Source organism: Xiphophorus couchianus, chromosome 24, assembly GCF_001444195.1.
Source record: "Xiphophorus couchianus chromosome 24, X_couchianus-1.0, whole genome shotgun sequence".
In the NCBI taxonomy this organism is placed as follows: domain Eukaryota; kingdom Metazoa; phylum Chordata; class Actinopteri; order Cyprinodontiformes; family Poeciliidae; genus Xiphophorus; species Xiphophorus couchianus.
Window position 1 is genome coordinate 46,635 of NC_040251.1, and position 20,284 is coordinate 66,918.

General features: G+C 38.3%; 1 long non-coding RNA gene across 1 annotated transcript; it reads right to left on the minus strand.

Annotated features, from left to right (window-relative positions):
* Window positions 1–6,590: 6,590 nt before the first annotated feature.
* Window positions 6,591–11,714, minus strand: LOC114140221 (uncharacterized). Its single transcript, XR_003594516.1, has 2 exons — window positions 10,727–11,714; window positions 6,591–6,626 (listed from the first exon to the last, which is right to left on the minus strand). It is a non-coding gene; the product is annotated as an uncharacterized LOC114140221 (long non-coding RNA).
* Between the last annotated feature and the right edge of the window lie 8,570 nt (window positions 11,715–20,284).

The following is a 20,284-nucleotide window of genomic DNA, read 5'->3' on the forward strand; positions in this document are numbered from 1 at the left end:
TTGAATGTTAGAGACCAAAAAAGCTTTTTCTCGGCGAGAAAAGTGAAAAAGTGACAATATGTGAGTTTTCAGCACTGCGTTCAATTTTCAGCCTTATTAGCTGTGGAACAGCATAGAAATGCTGAGATGCAGTAGTTCTGGTGGTTTGAAGCTGGAACAAAGTCTAAATTTTGAGTTTCATGAGTTTTGAATGTTAGAGACCAAAAAAGGGTTTTCTCAGCGAGAGAAGTGAAAAAGTGACAATATGTGAATTTTCAGCACTACACTCAATATTCAGCCTTAATAGCTTTGGTACAGCATAGAAATGCTGAGATGCAGTAGTTCTGGTGGTTTGAAGCTGGAACTAAGTCTAAATTTTGAGTTTTATAGGTTTTGAAATATAGCGACCAAAAAAGCGTTTTCTCAGCGAGAGAAATGTAAAAGTGACAATATGTCAATTTCAGCACTACACTCAATATTCAGCCTTATTAGCTTTGGAACAGCATAGAAATGCTGAGATACAGTAGTTCTGGTGGTTTGAAGCTGGAACCAAGTCTAAATTTTGAGTTTCATGAGTTTTGAATGTTAGAGACCAAAAAAGCTTTTTCTCGGTGAGAGAAGTGAAAAAGTGACAATATGTGAATTTTCAGCACTACACTCAATATTTTGCCTTATTAGCTGTGGAACAGCATAGAAATGCTGAGATGCAGTAGTTCTGGTGGTTTGAAGCTGGAACAAAGTCTACATTTTGAGTTTTATAGGTTTTGAAATATAGCGACCAAAAAAGCGTTTTCTCAGCGAGAGAAGTGTAAAAGTGACAATATGTGAATTGTAAGCACTACACCCAATTTTAAACCTCATTAGCGTTGGAACAGCATAGAAATGCTGAGATACAGTAGTTCTGGTGGTTTAAAGCTGGAACCAAGTCTAAATTTTGAGTTTCATGAGTTTTCAATATTTGGAAACCAAAAAAGCGTTTTCTCAGCGAGAGAAGTGTAAAAGTGACAATATGTCAATTTCAGCACTACACTCAATATTAAGCCTTATTAGCTTTGGAACAGCATAGAAATGCTGAGATACAGTAGTTCTGGTGGTTTGAAGCTGGAACCAAGTCTAAATTTTGAGTTTCATGAGTTTTGAATGTTAGAGACCAAAAAAGCTTTTTCTCAGCGAGAGAAGTGAAAAAGTGACAATATGTGAGTTTTCAGCACTACACTCAATATTCAGCCTTATTAGCTTTGGAACAGCATAGAAATGCTGAGATGCAGTAGTTCTGGTGGTTTGAAGCTGGAACCAAGTCTAAATTTTGAGTTTTATAGGTTTTGAAATATAGCGACCAAAAAAGCGTTTTCTCAGCGAGAGAAATGTAAAAGTGACAATATGTCAATTTCAGCACTACACTCAATATTCAGCCTTATTAGCTGTGGAACAGCATATAAATGCTGAGATGCAGTAGTTCTGGTGGTTTGAAGCTGGAACCAGGTCTAAATTTTGAGTTTTATAGGTTTTGAAATATAGAGACCAAAAAAGCGTTTTCTCAGCGAGAGAAGTGAAAAAGTGACAATATGTGAATTTTCAGCACTACACTCAATATTCTGCCTTATTAGCTGTGGAACAGCATAGAAATGCTGAGATGCAGTAGTTCTGGTGGTTTGAAGCTGGAAAAAGGCTAAATTTTGAGTTTCATGAGTTTTGAATGTTAGAGACCAAAAAAGCTTTTTCTCGGTGAGAGAAGTGAAAAAGTGACAATATGTGAATTTTCAGCACTCAATATTCAGCCTTATTAGCTTTGGAACAGCATAGAAATGCTGAGATACAGTAGTTCTGGTGGTTTGAAGCTGGAACCAAGTCTAAATTTTGAGTTTTATAGGTTTTGAAATATAGCGACCAAAAAAGCGTTTTCTCAGCGAGAGAAATGTAAAAGTGACAATATGTCAATTTCAGCACTACACTCAATATTCAGCCTTATTAGCTGTGGAACAGCATATAAATGCTGAGATGCAGTAGTTCTGGTGGTTTGAAGCTGGAACCAGGTCTAAATTTTGAGTTTTATAGGTTTTGAAATATAGAGACCAAAAAAGCGTTTTCTCAGCGAGAGAAGTGAAAAAGTGACAATATGTGAATTTTCAGCACTACACTCAATATTCTGCCTTATTAGCTGTGGAACAGCATAGAAATGCTGAGATGCAGTAGTTCTGGTGGTTTGAAGCTGGAAAAAGGCTAAATTTTGAGTTTCATGAGTTTTGAATGTTAGAGACCAAAAAAGCTTTTTCTCGGTGAGAGAAGTGAAAAAGTGACAATATGTGAATTTTCAGCAGTCAATATTCAGCCTTATTAGCTTTGGAACAGCATAGAAATGCTGAGATACAGTAGTTCTGGTGGTTTGAAGCTGGAACCAAGTCTAAATTTTGAGATTCATGAGTTTTCAATGTTAGAGACCAAAAAAGCGTTTTCTTGGCTAGAGAAGTTAAAAATGTGAATTTTTTGCACTGCGTTAAATTTTCAGCCTTTTTAACAGCATAGAAATGATGAAATGCAACAGTTCTGGTGGTTTAAAGATGGAACCAAGTCTGAATTTTGAGTTTCATCAGTTAGAGACCAAAAAAGCGTTTTCTCGGCGAGAGAAGTGAAAAAGTGACAATTTGTGAATTGTCAGCACTACACCCAATTTTAAACCTTATTAGCTTTGGAACAGCATAGAAATGCTGAGATACAGTAGTTCTGGTGGTTTGAAGCTGGAACCAAGTCTAAAATTTGAGATTCATGAGTTTTGAATGTTACAGACCAAAAAAGCGTTTTCTCGGCGAGAGAAGTGAAAAAGTGACAATATGTGAATTGTCAGCACTACACCCAATTTTAAACCTTATTAGCTTTGGAACAGCATAGAAATGCTGAGATACAGTAGTTCTGGTGGTTTAAAGCTGGAACCAAGTCTAAATTTTGAGTTTCATGAGTTTTCAATGTTGGAGACCAAAAAAGCGTTTTCTCGGCGAGAGAAGTGAAAGAGTGACAATATGTGAATTGTCAGCACTACACCCAATTTTAAACCTTATTAGCTTTGGAACAGCATAGAAATGCTGAGATACAGTAGTTCTGGTGGTTTGAAGCTGGAACCAAGTCTAAAATTTGAGATTCATGAGTTTTGAATGCTAGAGACCAAAAAAGCGTTTTCTCGGCGAGAGAAGTTAAAAATGTGAATTTTTTGCACTGCGTTAAATTTTCAGCCTTTGTAACAGCATAGAAATGATGAAATGCAACAGTTCTGGTGGTTTGAAGATGGAACCAAGTCTGAATTTTGAGTTTCATCAGTTAGAGACCAAAAAAGCGTTTTCTCGGGGAGAGAAGTGAAAAAGTGACCATAGGTGAATTTTCAGCACTACTCCCAATTTTAAACCTTATTAGCTTTGGAACAGCATAGAAATGCTGAGATACAGTAGTTCTGGTGGTTTAAAGCTGGAACCAAGTCTAAATTTTGAGTTTTATGAGTTTTCAATGTTGGAGACCAAAAAAGCGTTTTCTCGACGAGAGAAGTGAAAAAGTGACAATATGTGAATCATCAGGACAACACCCAATTTTAAACCTCATTAGCCGCATAGAAATACTGAGATACAATAGTTCTGGTGGTTTAAAGCTGGAACAAAGTCTAAATTTTGAGTTTCAAGAGTTTTCAATGTTGGAGACCAAAAAAGCGTTTTCTCGGCGAGAGAAGTGAAAAAGTGACAATATGTGAATTTTCAGCACTACACCCAATTTTAAACCTTATTAGCTTTGGAACAGCATGGAAATGCTGAGATACAGTAGTTCTGGTGGTTTGAAGCTGGAACCAAGTCTAAATTTTGAGTTTCATGAGTTTTGAATGTTACAGACCAAAAAAGCATTTTCTCGGCGAGAGAAGTGAAAAAGTGACAATATGTGAATTTTCAGCATGACACCCAATTTTAAACCTTATTAGCTTTGGAACTGCATAGAAATGCTGAGATGCAGTAGTTCTGGTGGTTTAAAGCTGGAACCAAGTCTAAATTTTGAGTTTCATGAGTTTTCAATGCTGGAGACCAAAAAAGCGTTTTCTCGACGAGAGAAGTGAAAAAGTGACAATATGTGAATTGTCAGCACTACACCCAATTTTAAACCTCATTAGCGTTGGAACAGCATAAAAATACTGAAATGCAACAGTTCTGGTGGTTTGAAGATGGAACCAAGTCTAAAGTTTGAGATTCATGAGTTTTGAATGTTAGAGACCAAAAAAGCGTTTTCTCGGCGAGAGAAGTTAAAAATGTGAACTTTTTGCACTGCGTTAAATTTTCAGCCTTTTTAACAGCATAGAAATTATGAAATGCAATAGTTCTGGTGGTTTGAAGCTGGAACCAAGTCTAAATTTTGAGTTTCATGAGTTTTCAATTTTAGAGACCAAAAAAGCGTTTTCTCAGCGAGAGAAGTGAAAAAGTGACAATATGTGAATTTTCAGCACTGCGTTAAATTTTCAGCCTTTTTAACAGCATAGAAATGATGAAATGCAACAGTTCTGGTGGTTTAAAGATGGAACCAAGTCTGAATTTTGAGTTTCATCAGTTAGAGACCAAAAAAGCGTTTTCTCGGCGAGAGAAGTGAAAAAGTGACAATATGTGAATTGTCAGCACTACACCCAATTTTAAACCTTATTAGCTTTGGAACAGCATAGAAATGCTGAGATACAGTAGTTCTGGTGGTTTAAAGCTGGAACCAAGTCTAAATTTTGAGTTTCATGAGTTTTCAATGTTGGAGACCAAAAAAGCGTTTTCTCGGCGAGAGAAGTGAAAGAGTGACAATTTGTGAATTGTCAGCACTACACCCAATTTTAAACCTTATTAGCTTTGGAACAGCATAGAAATGCTGAGATACAGTAGTTCTGGTGGTTTGAAGCTGGAACCAAGTCTAAAATTTGAGATTCATGAGTTTTGAATGCTAGAGACCAAAAAAGCGTTTTCTCGGCGAGAGAAGTTAAAAATGTGAATTTTTTGCACTGCGTTAAATTTTCAGCCTTTGTAACAGCATAGAAATGATGAAATGCAACAGTTCTGGTGGTTTGAAGATGGAACCAAGTCTGAATTTTGAGTTTCATCAGTTAGAGACCAAAAAAGCGTTTTCTCGGGGAGAGAAGTGAAAAAGTGACCATAGGTGAATTTTCAGCACTACTCCCAATTTTAAACCTTATTAGCTTTGGAACAGCATAGAAATGCTGAGATACAGTAGTTCTGGTGGTTTAAAGCTGGAACCAAGTCTAAATTTTGAGTTTCATGAGTTTTCAATGTTGGAGACCAAAAAAGCGTTTTCTCGACGAGAGAAGTGAAAAAGTGACAATATATGAATCATCAGGACAACACCCAATTTTAAACCTCATTAGCCGCATAGAAATACTGAGATACAGTAGTTCTGGTGGTTTAAAGCTGGAACAAAGTCTAAATTTTGAGTTTCATGAGTTTTGAATGTTACAGACCAAAAAAGCATTTTCTCGGCGAGAGAAGTGAAAAAGTGACAATATGTGAATTTTCAGCATGACACCCAATTTTAAACCTTATTAGCTTTGGAACTGCATAGAAATGCTGAGATGCAGTAGTTCTGGTGGTTTAAAGCTGGAACCAAGTCTAAATTTTGAGTTTCATGAGTTTTCAATGTTGGAGACCAAAAAAGCGTTTTCTCGACGAGAGAAGTGAAAAAGTGACAATATGTGAATTGTCAGCACTACACCCAATTTTAAACCTCATTAGCGTTGGAACAGCATAGAAATGCTGAAATGCAACAGTTCTGGTGGTTTGAAGATGGAACCAAGTCTAAAGTTTGAGATTCATGAGTTTTGAATGTTAGAGACCAAAAAAGCGTTTTCTCGGCGAGAGAAGTTAAAAATGTGAACTTTTTGCACTGCGTTAAATTTTCAGCCTTTTTAACAGCATAGAAATGATGAAATGCAATAGTTCTGGTGGTTTGAAGCTGGAACCAAGTCTAAATTTTGAGTTTCATGAGTTTTCAATTTTAGAGACCAAAAAAGCGTTTTCTCAGCGAGAGAAGTGAAAAAGTGACAATATGTGAATTTTCAGCACTACACCCAATTTTCAGCCTTATTAGAAATAGAAATGCTGAGAAGCACTATTTCCACGTCAGGATGGCGAGCTTCCACCGGATCACCGCAGCTTTGCGGTATGTAACTGAAGCGAACTACCTAATTTTTCCCGGACCTTTATTTTTGTTTTTTTCCCTCCTCCCTCCTTTTGCTTCCTTTGGATTATGGACTAAAACCAGTTGGACTATTTTTTGTTGAATCATTAATCACCTTACCAACTTAAAGCACGGACTTGAATGAGAGAGAGAGAAACTCTTGGGTGTCATCAGGGTTCATTTATTTGTTATTGTTGTTTTCTTGTGTTTATGTTTATAAGAAAATATTATTATTATTATTATTATCATTATTATTAATATTATTATTATTCAATACCTTCCTGAATATATGGAAAAATATACATGTAAATTAACTTTACTTTCTGTCTAATAGTGTGTATTCACACACAGGTTCCTTAGTCGAATTGGCCGTAGTCAGGCGCGTCGCCTCAATTAGCGTAAATTAAGATTATATTTTGAACTTTCTTCAACGTCTCTCTGGCTGGTTTATGCAAAACCTTCACAAATTAATCTAAAAAAATATTATCAACAAAACACAGACAAATTCAATTTAATATTTTTCACCGCATATATTATACCCCATATAGGTTGAATAAGCTGAACGCCAGTATCACTGACAAATGCCAGAGATGTAAGACGTCTGTAGGGATCTTCTTCATATGCTTTGGAATTAAAAAAAAAAAAAAAAAAGAATAATATTGTACTTTGGATGTAGATTTTGTATTGTTAAGGAAATATGATTATTTTAGTGCTTAATACAGTTAATCTTAAAAGATATATGGAACACTCTTATTTTGAACAGGTTTGTGTTGAGCATTTAAAACTAAACCAGAGGGGTAAGCATTCAGAGACACAGGAACCAAATGCAGATTAAGGGAGATCTCTCAATGGGACCCCCACTGTGAGGCCAGGCCACAGGCGAAGCCATAAAATTAGCATTTTCCTTGGGAGACAGAGACTTTAGATTTCTCAGGTATCTGTGAGGTCTTATCCCAGGTCGTTCTGTACTCAGAATGACCGTGGGAGCCACAGGGGGTCAGGGCCAGCTATCCGCTCTTTTGTCTCGTCAGAAGACAGATGTTCCTTTGATCTTGGCCGTAGTTGAGGGGAGTTCCAAGTTTCTCTGGGAGCTTCCAGTTGGTCAACAAGAGGAACGCCTAGAATGCATAAATTAAATAGAAAAACACCCACTCAGTATAAAATTTAGCCACACCACTGAATTTGCAGAAAGTTGCCACTTTTTGCTTTTTTTTGCATAGGCTCTCTCTCCAAAGACGTCTTTGCTGTTTGTTTGTCTTTGTTTCGTGTTTGTTTGTCTCCCCTTGTGTGTCTTTATTTTTATGAGAAAAATGCATATCTCTGTTCCTCTGCAGCTTTGTTGTTGATTGCTTTGTATGAGATTAAACTCTGTGATCTGTGACGTCAACACGCTTTGTTGTTGCTTTCACTTTAGAGCACGCCGCCACTCGCCGAGGATCCCGGGAAGATTAAAAGAAGGAAAGAGCCAAACGTTTTGTCCAAAGTTAACGTTAAATGATCCTCTTTTTTTTACAATTGGGGGCTCGTCGGTGCAGAATCTTGGCGGGTGGCGGTCTCTTCCCGATCGATCCGTCCGGCTCGTGCGGTAAGACGTTTTTTAATTACTCTTTTGTTGTGTGCAGCCACGCGGAGTTTCGAAGCTGCAGGGGAGGATAGATTTGTTCCTAAAAGAGTTTGTGGTTTAGTAATTGGTCGAAAATACACACTACAGGGGATCGTGGCGGATTCAGACGGAGTACTTTGCGCTCACTCTGCCATAAAAAGGCTGGGGTTCTTATTTATTTTCTTTCCCCTGAGGATTCATTACTGTGCCTCTAAAAATAGGAATTTCGGAATTGTGTATTAAATTTAGCGTGGGCTTGTATTGGCCCGGAGACTGACTCATCTCCAGTATACTTAAAATTGGATTAAAAAGGCTGCATCGCCTGTCTGACTGAGACGAAGTGACTGAGCCGGGTTGCAGCACCCGTGGAGACAATAGGATCAAGTTTGAAAGTTGGAAATTAATGCATTTTTTGAGCCGGCGCCTTATTTTTATTTTTATCCCCTTTGTCTCTTCCGTTGGTCTGAAATCGTGTTTGTGTTCTCTGTATTTCTCTGTGTGTGGCTGTGTGTGTGTCTGTACGGAACACTGTGTTTGAAAAGCGCTGTTTGTGTGAATTTGCGTTGCTTTTGCTGCGTTTTATTGTGAAGTTATTATGGACACTGAGTTGACAAACGATGCTATAGGCCATTCATGTAATCTGGCTCCGCGGATAAGTCTGCGGGACCAGATTGCTGACTTAATTAATATATATGATCAACAGCTTGGTCTGGATTCGCTTAATATGAAGGCCGATGAATTGGAAAATGCGGTCCGCAAACAGGAGGACCTTATCAGTGCTGGTAGTTTTCCTATGGCAGATCAGGACCAGCGTGGAAAACCTTGTGTTTCTCTGCCTCCTTCTGCGGTTTCCCCAGGTATTGCTCATATTACACACCGATTAAGCTGCCCCACACTTGCTTTAGCTTCTCCCCCTCAGGCGGAGATGGAGCAAGTAAATTTTAAGACACAATTACTACAGCTTCAATTAGGTGAAGCTAGACAGAAGCTTCGTCTTGCAAGACAGAAACAGAGGGAGGCTCAAACTATGCTAACAGATGCTGCTCAATTAATTCCGGTTCTGGCTGGGGTCCCTGTTGCGGTGACGCAATCTGGTCCGCACATCTATGCTGCTCCGACCTGCCAGCCTGGTGTTCTAGGCTGGCGCGGGGGAAGAAGAGGAGCCCCCGCATGGTCGGGTGTGCGAGGAAGAGGTGCACGAGGCGGGAGACGCAGAGACAGGTGTTTTTATTGTGGCAAGGAGGGCCACTGGGTTCGGCAGTGTCCTCATTATACACCGGTTGCTGCACAAGAGGGTGCGTTGCCGGACCTGACGCCACGACAAACTCCGAACGCTGCCTTACTTCCGCAACATCCTGGATAAGAGTTAAATAGATTAAACTGGGACCAGATAGTGGGAAATTATTGGTTGCTGTTAAATTTTAACATAGGTTTGACATGTCTCTTTTGAACGTGCACGATATTAAAACAGGTTCCTATAGATGAGAGTTTAAAATTAATTAAATTGACACATGAAAATATGTTAATAAAACATTGGACAATTTCTGAAGCTTCAGTAAATTTGATAAAATTACAGTAAAATTTGATAGAATAATGACCACAGACTGACACTTGGGGACTGATGAAATTTTGACTGACTATAAACCTGGCCAGATGTTTTATGTTTTGTGTCTTTGTTTGTGTGTAATTTATGTTGGTGTGAAAGAGTGTGTGATTGGAGATAAAATACCATTTGGTATTTTGTGTCATATAAATACAACGAGAAGGTAAACAGCACCTCTGTCAGCAGATGCCATAGGCAAGAATTTCTCTCTTGGGACACCAAGTTGAAGTAGAAATTACTCTACAGAGTATTTTTTAGTGCTGTCTCGTGGTGCAAAATTTCCAGTTTTTAGAATACCCTATGTGTTGAACTGGACTAAATTATTCAAATTAGGCAATAGCAGCAGTTAGTGTGACCTGCCATGTAAAGATTGGAAGGTTATTGAAAGATAGAATCTTGATAAAATAAATCATCTGAACAAATTGAAAATAAATTATGGGTTCTAAGGTTAAATAAATAAATAAATTAATAAAGAAAGAATAAGCCAAGAAAATTAGGTCACAGAGGATTGTAGAAAGGATGTATTGGCAAATTTATAAATAAATACATAAATGAAAAGGTAGGAGGAAAATAGAATAAAATATAATGAGTTACAATAGGACCTTTTTAATGGGTAGAGGATACAGACAAAACAAAGATCTTTAGAGAAACAGGCTCTAACTGTAAGGGGACTTGCAGCCCCCTTTGCAACAGGAGGGCCACAGAGCTGGGCTGTAACTGCTACCCCACTAGATTCAACTAATTAACATGTGAAGCCTCTTTGCATACAACTGTAGATTATAGGTAGCTGTAGAGAGTGCTTCTCATTGCATCAGGCAGGATTTTGATGTGGTTTGGTTTCCTGCACTTCAGTGAAACATTTTCTTTTTATGGTAGATAGTTTAAACAGGCACATACATAGTGAGCAACGAAATAATGTGGAAAATGTTAAATATAAGTTTTTAGCATCCAAACACTGAGTCTGTGACAGCTGTCCTGACTGTCACACACAGATACTCTTGGTAATGATTTTCTGTTTTCCTTTCATATTACTTTATATATTGAGTAGTGAGTAGTTTAGATTTTATCTTTAAATTTGTTTTCATTAGTCTGACTCTTTATTTAGCTATTTGTGTCAGTTCTTTGTCTATTTTGTTGGATATAACAAATTAATTTCTTTCTTTTGAGTTACCAATTTCCTCTGGACCCGTTCACCAGGGGACAGGGAAATTTGGTCTTTAGTTTAATTTCTTTCATTTGCTGATTTGGTAATATTCTGACCAGTATTTGTCAAAATTTATCATTTTTGGATTTTCTTTGTAGACTATATTTTGAATTTTCTTCACCGTCTCTCTGGCTGGTTAATGCAAAACCTTCACAGAGTCTTAATTGGTAAACACGCTTTGTCAAACACTGGTGAAAATTTTTGAGGAGTTTGTAAAATGAATTATCTGACAATCATAAGAGTAAAATGAGATAAGGAGCTTTAAAACTGTAACGTGAAGTGTTTTGGGAAAATAGTAATCTTGAAGATTTAAAGCATGCTAAAATAAATTGTTTTGACGAGTTTACCTTTTGGGAAAAAGGCAGCATTGACTTTGGTAGAATTTCTCAGGGAACATCATAAATCTGTTTCATCAACATCGTTATTTAAAGTAGTAGAAATTGTGATGCATTAGCAGGTAATGCATCATCTGGGGGGAGAATATGTTATAGGTTTATCTTTTATATTACTTAAATAAAATTTTTTATTTGAAGAACATGTTTGATCTGTGTTACACATAAAAAAGTGAAAGGAAAGATATGGTCTGGTGAAATATGTTTCTTTTGAATGGATTTGAGTCGTTCTCCATTGAAGGATGTTCTGACAATGGGCTAAAGTATTTTGAAACGATAGATAACAAATTTATAGCGATTAATGAAGCATATTTTGGTAAATTAACTTGGGAAAACAATTATAGAAATTAAAAATATTATTGTGTTAGCCATTTTCAGAGCATTAATTTAATGGAGCAAGAATGTTTTAAGAAATGTTTTGAAGAATCTGTTATTGATTAAAGTTATCACTAATCAGTAAAAGTACTCAGGTGGGATTATAATGATTTTTCTAAATTTGATTTTGTTTTGATTTACATCCATTTAAAACGATTTTGAATAAAACTTTAAATTCAACGACAAGTAAAAGACCTAGGTAAAATTGGTATATTTTGAAAATGTCTAGATTTGTTAAGTTGACATTATAATTTCTCCAGGTTTAACTCTTTTGAATTTTGTTTAAGGAAAGCATGTTGAATGTTTTAGACAAATAACCAGCAAGATCCAGTTTGTACTATAAAAGTAATTTAAACTGGACTGTCTAATTCACATTGATATTCATTGTTTTGATGATAAATGTAAACTGTACAACTGCAGCAAATTTTAAGCTTTTGTTTATTGTTTTGTTTCGTTTGTTTAATCCTATTTTTACAAGATTGGTTTAAGAAAAGATCTGCATATGTTTAACATTTTGGCAAAACATTACTTTGGAAACATGTCTTTTGAAGCTGGTGATTACAGGGTTTTGGTATTTTCCATCAGTTGGAGTTGTGATATATATATATATATATATAATTGAAGCATAGATTGAATAGATCACATCCACCATTTAATGAGCAGAACTGGACAAAGTAGGAGATAAGGCTTTACGTGATGAGTTGCTCATGGCTAACTACATACAGACTGGCTTGGAGTTTTGAGCTCCAAGCCTGACTCTGAACTCTGCAACACAAGCTGTCGTTCGAGGGGGAGGGCCACTGCTTGGAGAAGCAGTTTCACCTTTATTTCGACGATAGCAGCCACAGAGCCACGAGCGGGTGGAGAATTCACTTGGACACACAGTGAATTGAAGATATCTGTGTTGAGTACACAAATGAATGATGCCTTTGGAGAATTTGATCTCTGTTTTGTCATTACAGTTTTGCAGCTGTTTTCCTGGTGACCTGTGGGTGTGGTCTCATTCAAAGTCTGCGTTCTTTGATAAGAAGGATTAAAGTAATTCCCAGGATGGAGAATGACAAGGCCAAATTTATTTTTTTTTAAGTTAAGCCATTGTTTGTTTATGCTGACACTGATGTAGATTACACTAGAGAATGTTGTACTTATGTTTATGATGCTAATGAAACTCCTGTCGATGATGCAATGCCTGTTTTAACAGCCTGTGATAGATGATGGCACAGGAATGCAGTTTCCTCACAAGGAGATTTCACCTTCTCCTTAATACTCGCTGTTTAAATTGGCATAATAATCCAATTTTCAGTGAGTGACGGACGCTCAGGTGGACAACTGAGGCTTCCGACCGAAGAAGATCAGGCTACAAGAGGATCATCATTAACTTTTTATTGCGTGTTTTAGTTCGTTGCGAACTCTGAAAAGGACTTTCGTTTCGTTTTTTGCGCGCATTTTGTGAACATTTCCTGACGAAGACTTCATATTTTGTTTTTTGAGAGACTATCGACGGACATTAAAAAAAAAAAACAGAAAAAGACGAGCGGCAGATTGTAATTTTGTGCTGAATGTTGTCTTTTGAGTTGCAGAGCATTTCTTACTAGTTTTTTCTATGTATGTCCCTGTTTTATTTTTTTCATTTTATACTTTGGGTTTTGTTTGTCCTGTGGGTTTGGTTGTATTGTGATAATTTTGTTTTATGATTTTATTTTTGTGAGGATAAGTCTTTCTTACCCTTGGGTTTTGTTTAAAAAGGGGGACTGTATATAATTAGGGTACGTCACTCTTTTGTTTGTTTTTTTTTTGTTTTTTCATTAGTTTAATACATAGTTTGGTTCTGCATTAGAAGGCTTACTCAATTTTTATTGAGATCTTTGATGAAGATCTCAAAAGGGGGACTGTTAAGGAAATATGATTATTTTAGTGCTTAATACAGTTAATCTTAAAAGATATATGGAACACTCTTATTTTGAACAGGTTTGTGTTGAGCATTTAAAACTAAACCAGAGGGGTAAGCATTCAGAGACACAGGAACCAAATGCAGATTAAGGGAGATCTCTCAATGGGACCCCCACTGTGAGGCCAGGCCACAGGCGAAGCCATAAAATTAGCATTTTCCTTGGGAGACAGAGACTTTAGATTTCTCAGGTATCTGTGAGGTCTTATCCCAGGTCGTTCTGTACTCAGAATGACCGTGGGAGCCACAGGGGGTCAGGGGCAGCTATCCGCTCTTTTGTCTCGTCAGAAGACAGATGTTCCTTTGATCTTGGCCGTAGATTGAGGGGAGTTCCAAGTTTCTCTGGGAGCTTCCAGTTGGTCAACAAGAGGAACGCCTAGAATGCATAAATTAAATAGAAAAACACCCACTCAGTATAAAATTTAGCCACACCACTGAATTTGCAGAAAGTTGCCACTTTTTGCTTTTTTTTGCATTGGCTCTCTCTCCAAAGACGTCTTTGCTGTTTGTTTGTCTTTGTTTCGTGTTTGTTTGTCTCCCCTTGTGTGTCTTTATTTTTATGAGAAAAATGCATATCTCTGTTCCTCTGCAGCTTTGTTGTTGATTGCTTTGTATGAGATTAAACTCTGTGATCTGTGACGTCAACACGCTTTGTTGTTGCTTTCACTTTAGAGCACGCCGCCACTCGCCGAGGATCCCAGGAAGATTAAAAGGAGAAAAGAGCCAAACGTTTTGTCCAAAGTTAACGTTAAATGATCCTCTTTTTTTTACAGGATTGACATACATTCTGAAGAAATATATATATACAAAAAAACTTGGAGTAAATTCTCTTGGCATTGATTAAATTTTTTGCACTAAATGGAGTTGATTTTAATCTGTAATTTCAACTCTTCCATGAGAGTAAAAATTTACTCTATTTAGAATGGGACCAAATGTCTTTAAAATCTTTTTCAAATTGACTAAATTTTACTCTGGAAATTTTCCTGTGTAAGAACACACAAAAAAACACCTGTTCTTTTTCCTATTCTTTTATTTGGATTACTGTGTAACTTTGCTATTAAAATGATCAATAACACCAGTCCCTTGTCTGTTCTGATTAGATCTGTTGCTGGCAGAGGGACCGATGGTCACCCCTCTAGTGTCCGTGTTGATCCAAAAGCTCCAGAGTGGAGAATTGACATGTTTACCACTTCAACTAAACACACAGACCGAACTAGACCCCACATCCTGTTTGAAGGTTGTGATTATGATCTTTATTTGAATTTCCAACGACAAGCTGCACTTAAAGACACAGACTCAGTAAGGAGGAACGAGCGCCAACAAAAATCACCAGTAATTTCTCAACAATTATTTGAACAATGCTGCTCTCTGCTGGCAGAGAGTTGCCATCACATTTTATTTTTAAAATGGCTTTATTGCTACAATTAGAACAAAATGCGTTCGTGTTCTCATAAACAACGCAATGAAGCCAGAAGCAATAAAAATCTACAAAATTATTTAAAAATTATATTTTTATAAGCTAAAGATTTGCTGTATTGCTGAAGCAGTGTTGGAGCGTTGTGCCATCTGACTGTGCCTATAAAATGCATTCATTCCTTTGATGCTCTTCATTCCCTTTACAAATCCGTCCTGGTCAACAAAATTCAGCTAATTTGACAATTTTTTTTTTTTTTTTTACTAAGAAATATTTTAATCAATGTCAAAATGACATGTAACATAAAATAAGTGATTGCACAAGTATCCAGCCCTTCAAGTCTGTATTTAGATGCACTTTTAGCTACAATCACAGCATGTAGTTATTCAGAATGAATATGTCTCAGTCACATATGGAGACTGCAATGTAATCCCATTCTGCTGAAGTCCTGCTAAAAGTTTTCTATGGATTGAGGGCTTTGACAAACCCTTACCCTAACCCAGTGCTTCTCAATTCCAGTCCTTAGGCCCCCCTGCTCTGCATGTTTTAGATGTGCCTCTATTCCAGAGCAGCTGATTCAAATGATTGCATGACCATCAAGTGCTGCAGAAACCTGTTGATCACCCATAGATTCAATCCAGGTGTGTAGCAGAAGGGAAACACCTAAAACATGCAGGGCAGGGGGGCCTGAGGACCGGAACTGAGAAACGCTGCCCTAACCCCAGAACATCTTTGTTTCGACAAAACTGTTTCAATTGCTATGTAGTTTCACCTGGGTTATTGTCTTGCTGGAAAATAAGAGCTGTACTTGGCTCTATTTTTTCTCCATGTAAATTTTTTTTTGGTCATTTTGTAGAACTCAGACTATATAGCGGTACTCAGGAAATCTCTACTCTACACGCTGAAGTATGTTTGAAACAGATTGGCTTTAATGTTAGGCTAGTTAGCCCACAGAGGAAAAAAAAGGCGAGTGCATTTACCTTGTGAAGAAACACTCACAAAGTGAACCATAAAACAAGTAAAAAACTTAGCCATCAGGCTAATTGCTGTTAGCAAATCAAGCTTAAATGAATTCACTCAGAACATTTATGTGCTTTTAATGTTTGCGGTGATTGTGACACTAAGCTGCAGATGAACAGTTTGTTTCTCGTCACCGAAGCCATATTGAATTTTTCCGTAAGTAGGAAAGAAATAAAAATACATCGTAATTTGGACTTTTTCAGTTATTATCGCGGGATAATAATTCATCTGACAGTTTTGATTGTGTCTCTGTTGTGTTCGTAGTCTGAATGGTTTAAAGGGCCGTTTTCATGTTCAGTTCCATCTCAACCTTAACAGACAAAAACATGCAGTGAATAAATCGACTTTCAATCAGTTTTTTGCACCAAAGGCTTAATAATAATAATAATAATAATAATAATAATAATAATAAACATGCTTTATTATTATAAAACACGACAAACCAATGGGAATCTCATCTGTCCGTGTATCAATCAACTCCAAACCATTTCTTTGTTGCGTCACAGTTATCGATTTATTTCATTTTGATCATCATACTCCAAACTTTGCAAGGACTGACCACCCTGCTCACCGCTTCCTCATACACACAAAGCCAGCAGGCCAGTGACCTTCCCATTCATACTTGGTGACATCATGCTCACATCGACACGCCCACCACCTAGGTGTCAAAGTCGCTGCTCCTGTCATATCAATAATTACTTATTTCATTCATATGGCTCTTACAGAGCCTCAGTGAAAACGTGTTTATTATTATTAACTCTGCTGCAAAAAACTGATTGAAAGTCGATTTATTTACTGCATGTTTATGTCTGTTAAGGTTGAGATGGAACTGAACATGAAAACGGCCCTTTAAACCATTCAGACTACGTACACAACAGAGATACAATCAAAACTGTCAGATGACTTAATAACTCAGAAATAGTCCAAATTAGGATGTATTTTTATTTCTTTCCTACTTATGGAAAGTTTCTGTTTATATCATAGGTTTGAGGTGCCTTTCTATCTGTCATGAAGTGCGGTGGTGAAAGCGGTGAGGGAAACGCAGCAGACCCAGATGAGATGAATGATGCAAGTTTAATTATAAAAATAGCCTTAAACAAGTCCAAAAGTCCACAAAACCTGGCAGCACAGTTGAGCGGAAGGCTAGGGCTCAGCACTGGTAGCAACAGGCTACACGCATGGACAAGAACGCATTGACAAGGACCCAACAACACACAGAGACATAGGTGAGACTAAATACGCAGGAGGTAATTAGGGAACAAGAAACAACTGGGAGTAATCAAGGGGAAGACAGGACAACACAGAGAAACAGGAAACTCAAAATAAACACACAGAAAAACACGGAACATGACACTATCCTAAAGAAAAAGATATAAAACTTCAGATATTTCACAAAGAGATATTAACATTCATGGAAAAACCTGATGATAACCTCATATTAAAGCAGAAAGTACGGCGGCCACCGTAAGAAAGGCTTACAGTATTCAATTATGCCGCATGAGCTGATCAGTACAGTACTGCGAGGGAACGTAAAAGAACATTTCTTTCCCCATGTACCACAGAGGGCTCCGTAAAAATCGCCTCTGTGGGAGTTAAATCAACACTGGGCTTTTTGCTGTGCACAGTGTTTGGTTGGGCTTCCTGCATTTGGGGACAAATCAGGCCAAGTGGACTTTTGTCAGGGTTTTCTTTTATTTTTTTTATGGACTTTTCAAGTGAGATAGACTCTCATTGTTTAGGGTACTGCTGTGATGTCATGAGCACAAAGATCATGACATCAAACATGACATAGTGATGTCATTGTGAGAGGCTTTGACTCTGTCAAAGTCCCAGTCACAGTTATTGTGTTCCAAGAGGTCCAAGGTAAGGTTACTTTCTGTGAGTAGGAGACGTAAAGCGATTGCTATCCAAAAACAAGAAGAAAATGAAACGTTCATCACAAGATTCGCGGACCATAATTAACTAACAATGATCCCCGGTCCCATAAGAAAGTCCTGAAAAATGATTGTGGAAGAGCTAGAGAGACAACACAGCCATCCATACTGGAAGAGATCAAGCGAACAGAAAGTTCTGTGTCCAGGGAGAGAATTCAAAGTATTGAGAAAGATTTACAGACACAGCTGGAGAATGTATGTAAGCAGAAGAAGGAAATTAAACAGCTAGAGGTTAAACATTTTAAACTTTCTAACAAACATAAAGGGATTTTGACTAAACTTCAGGAAAGTGCAACTAGAATTCAGGAACTCGAAGGTCAGGTAAAATACACGGAACGTTGTCTTGCAGAGAAGACATATTCTCTCATGGCTGAACCCGGACGGAAGCGCGACCTGGCTGACACAGTGGCAACACTGAAGGTGTACAAAGAACGAGCGCTGGACGCAGAAAAACAGGTGAAGGAGCTTACGGATGATAACCAAAGAGTGAAAATACAACTAGACATGACTCACCTGAAAGCAACCACATTTAGAAACGAATCAGAGGCCCTTAAAGTCGAGCTTAAAAAGCAGTTAGATCTTCTGAGAACGAGATTGAACACGATTGGCAATCTTAAGATCGGATTGGATGCAAAGCAAAAGGCAATCGATGCTCTAAAAGAAGAGATTCAGAAACAACGCAAAGTTGCCCAAGAGATAGAACTTGAGGCCAAAAAAAATCGACAGAATGAAGAAACATCACTGAAGCGGGTAAAGCACATGGATGAAGAAAATTTGAGCTTAAGAAAAGAAGTCAGGTCACTACACAAGTCTTTGTATGATTTTGAGATGAAGTTGTCAAAACAAGATTTGCAATACCAAATCCTCCAGGGGAAATTTGAAAATGCACACACAGAAAGAGCAATGCTGCAGAAAAAACCCCAAAAACTGGACATTTCTACAGCAAGTCTTGAGAAAGAGGTTGTTGAAACCCAGACACTCCTGGAAAAGTCCCAGCAAGAGAATCAGTTTCTTAAGACTCAAGTGGAGCAGATGAAGATAAGGATGGCTGAAACGATTCAGATCGCCAAGGAAAGTAAGATAAAATTTGAAAAAGACCTCCAGGGTACACAGGATGATTTTACAAAACTGAAGATGCAGAGAGAAGACACTCTGACAAAAAACAGAAGAGCCACAGAAGCACTTTACTGTAATGAGAGAAAAATTGGAATACAGGCTGATATAATTCGCGAACAGGAATGTAAGATTATAGAACTAACTAAGGACGTTCTGCGACACCATGAGAATGCTCAGAAATTTAAAATGGTTAGAGAAACTTATTCTAAGGTGCAAAGATTAGGGCTAGATGAAGAGAGAGGAGATATTATACTTCTCCCAGACACCGACAGGAAAACGAAAAAACTCAAAATGTATCGCATTGAGAACCGCAGATTGTCCAAAAAAACTGGAAGAGAAAGAGACAGAAATTAAGGATTTCAAGCTTGAGGAGCAGAAGCTGCAGCATATGGTGAAGAATCTCAAGTCTAAGTTAGACTGTCTGCCAGAAGATGCATTGCATGAAGTGCATGTGAGTCAGACCAAATTTAGAGCTCTCAGAAGACAGATAAAAGCCCAAGAATCAGAGATAAGTGCATATGTAGCAAGAATAAAACTCCAAGATGCCACCAATGAAGAGTTGAAAAATAAGCTTAAAGACATCTCATTTTCAAAGAAAAACAGACTTCCACCCATTCAGTCAAAAAATATCAAACTGAAATCTGAGGACTCAGACCCAAAGTCTATGAAGAAACCCCGAAACATTGTTTATCTAGTTCCAAATGAAGTTCCAAATGAACTTCAAATCAGTTCATTTGGAAGGGCAAAAATGTAAAAGGTTGTTTATGCTTGACTGCCTCTGGGCTATCACAATGACGTCATTGCCCACGTCATTGTCTCACGTGGGCAATGACAGCGAGACCTGGAGGGGTGTGGTTGGGAGGAACGGTCCCCCCGATCTGAACTCGAGCGGTGTTCTGTTGCTGGACTTCCGTACTCGTCACGGATTGTCCATAACGAACACCATGTTCAGGCATAAGGGTGTCCATATGTGCACTTGGCACCAGGACACCCTAGGCCGCAGTTCGATGATAGACTTTGTCGTCGTTTCATCGGATCTGCGGCCGCATGTCTTGGACACTCGGGTGAAGAGATGTGCGGAGCTGTCCACTGACCACTACCTGGTGGTGAGTTGGCTCCGGTGGAAGGGGAGGATGCCGGTCAGACCTGGCAGGCCCAAACGTGTGTTGTGAGGGTCTGCTGGGAACGTCTGGGGGAATCCCCTGTGAGGGGGGGATGTGAGCTTTAACTCCCATCTCCGGCAGAACTTCGAACACGTCCCGGGGGAGGTGGGGGACATCGAGTCTGAGTGGACCGTGTTCTGTGCCTCCATTGCCGAGGCGGCCTATCGGAGCTGTGGCCGTAAGGTTGTCGGTGCCTGTAGCGGTGGCAACCCTCCACCAGCGGTGTCCACCAATGGAAACCAATGGGTTTCCATTGGTAGACACCTTTGGTGAGGGATGCTGTCAGGCTGAAGAAGGAGTCCTATTGGGCCTTTTTGGCCTGTGGGACTCCGGAAGCAGCTGAG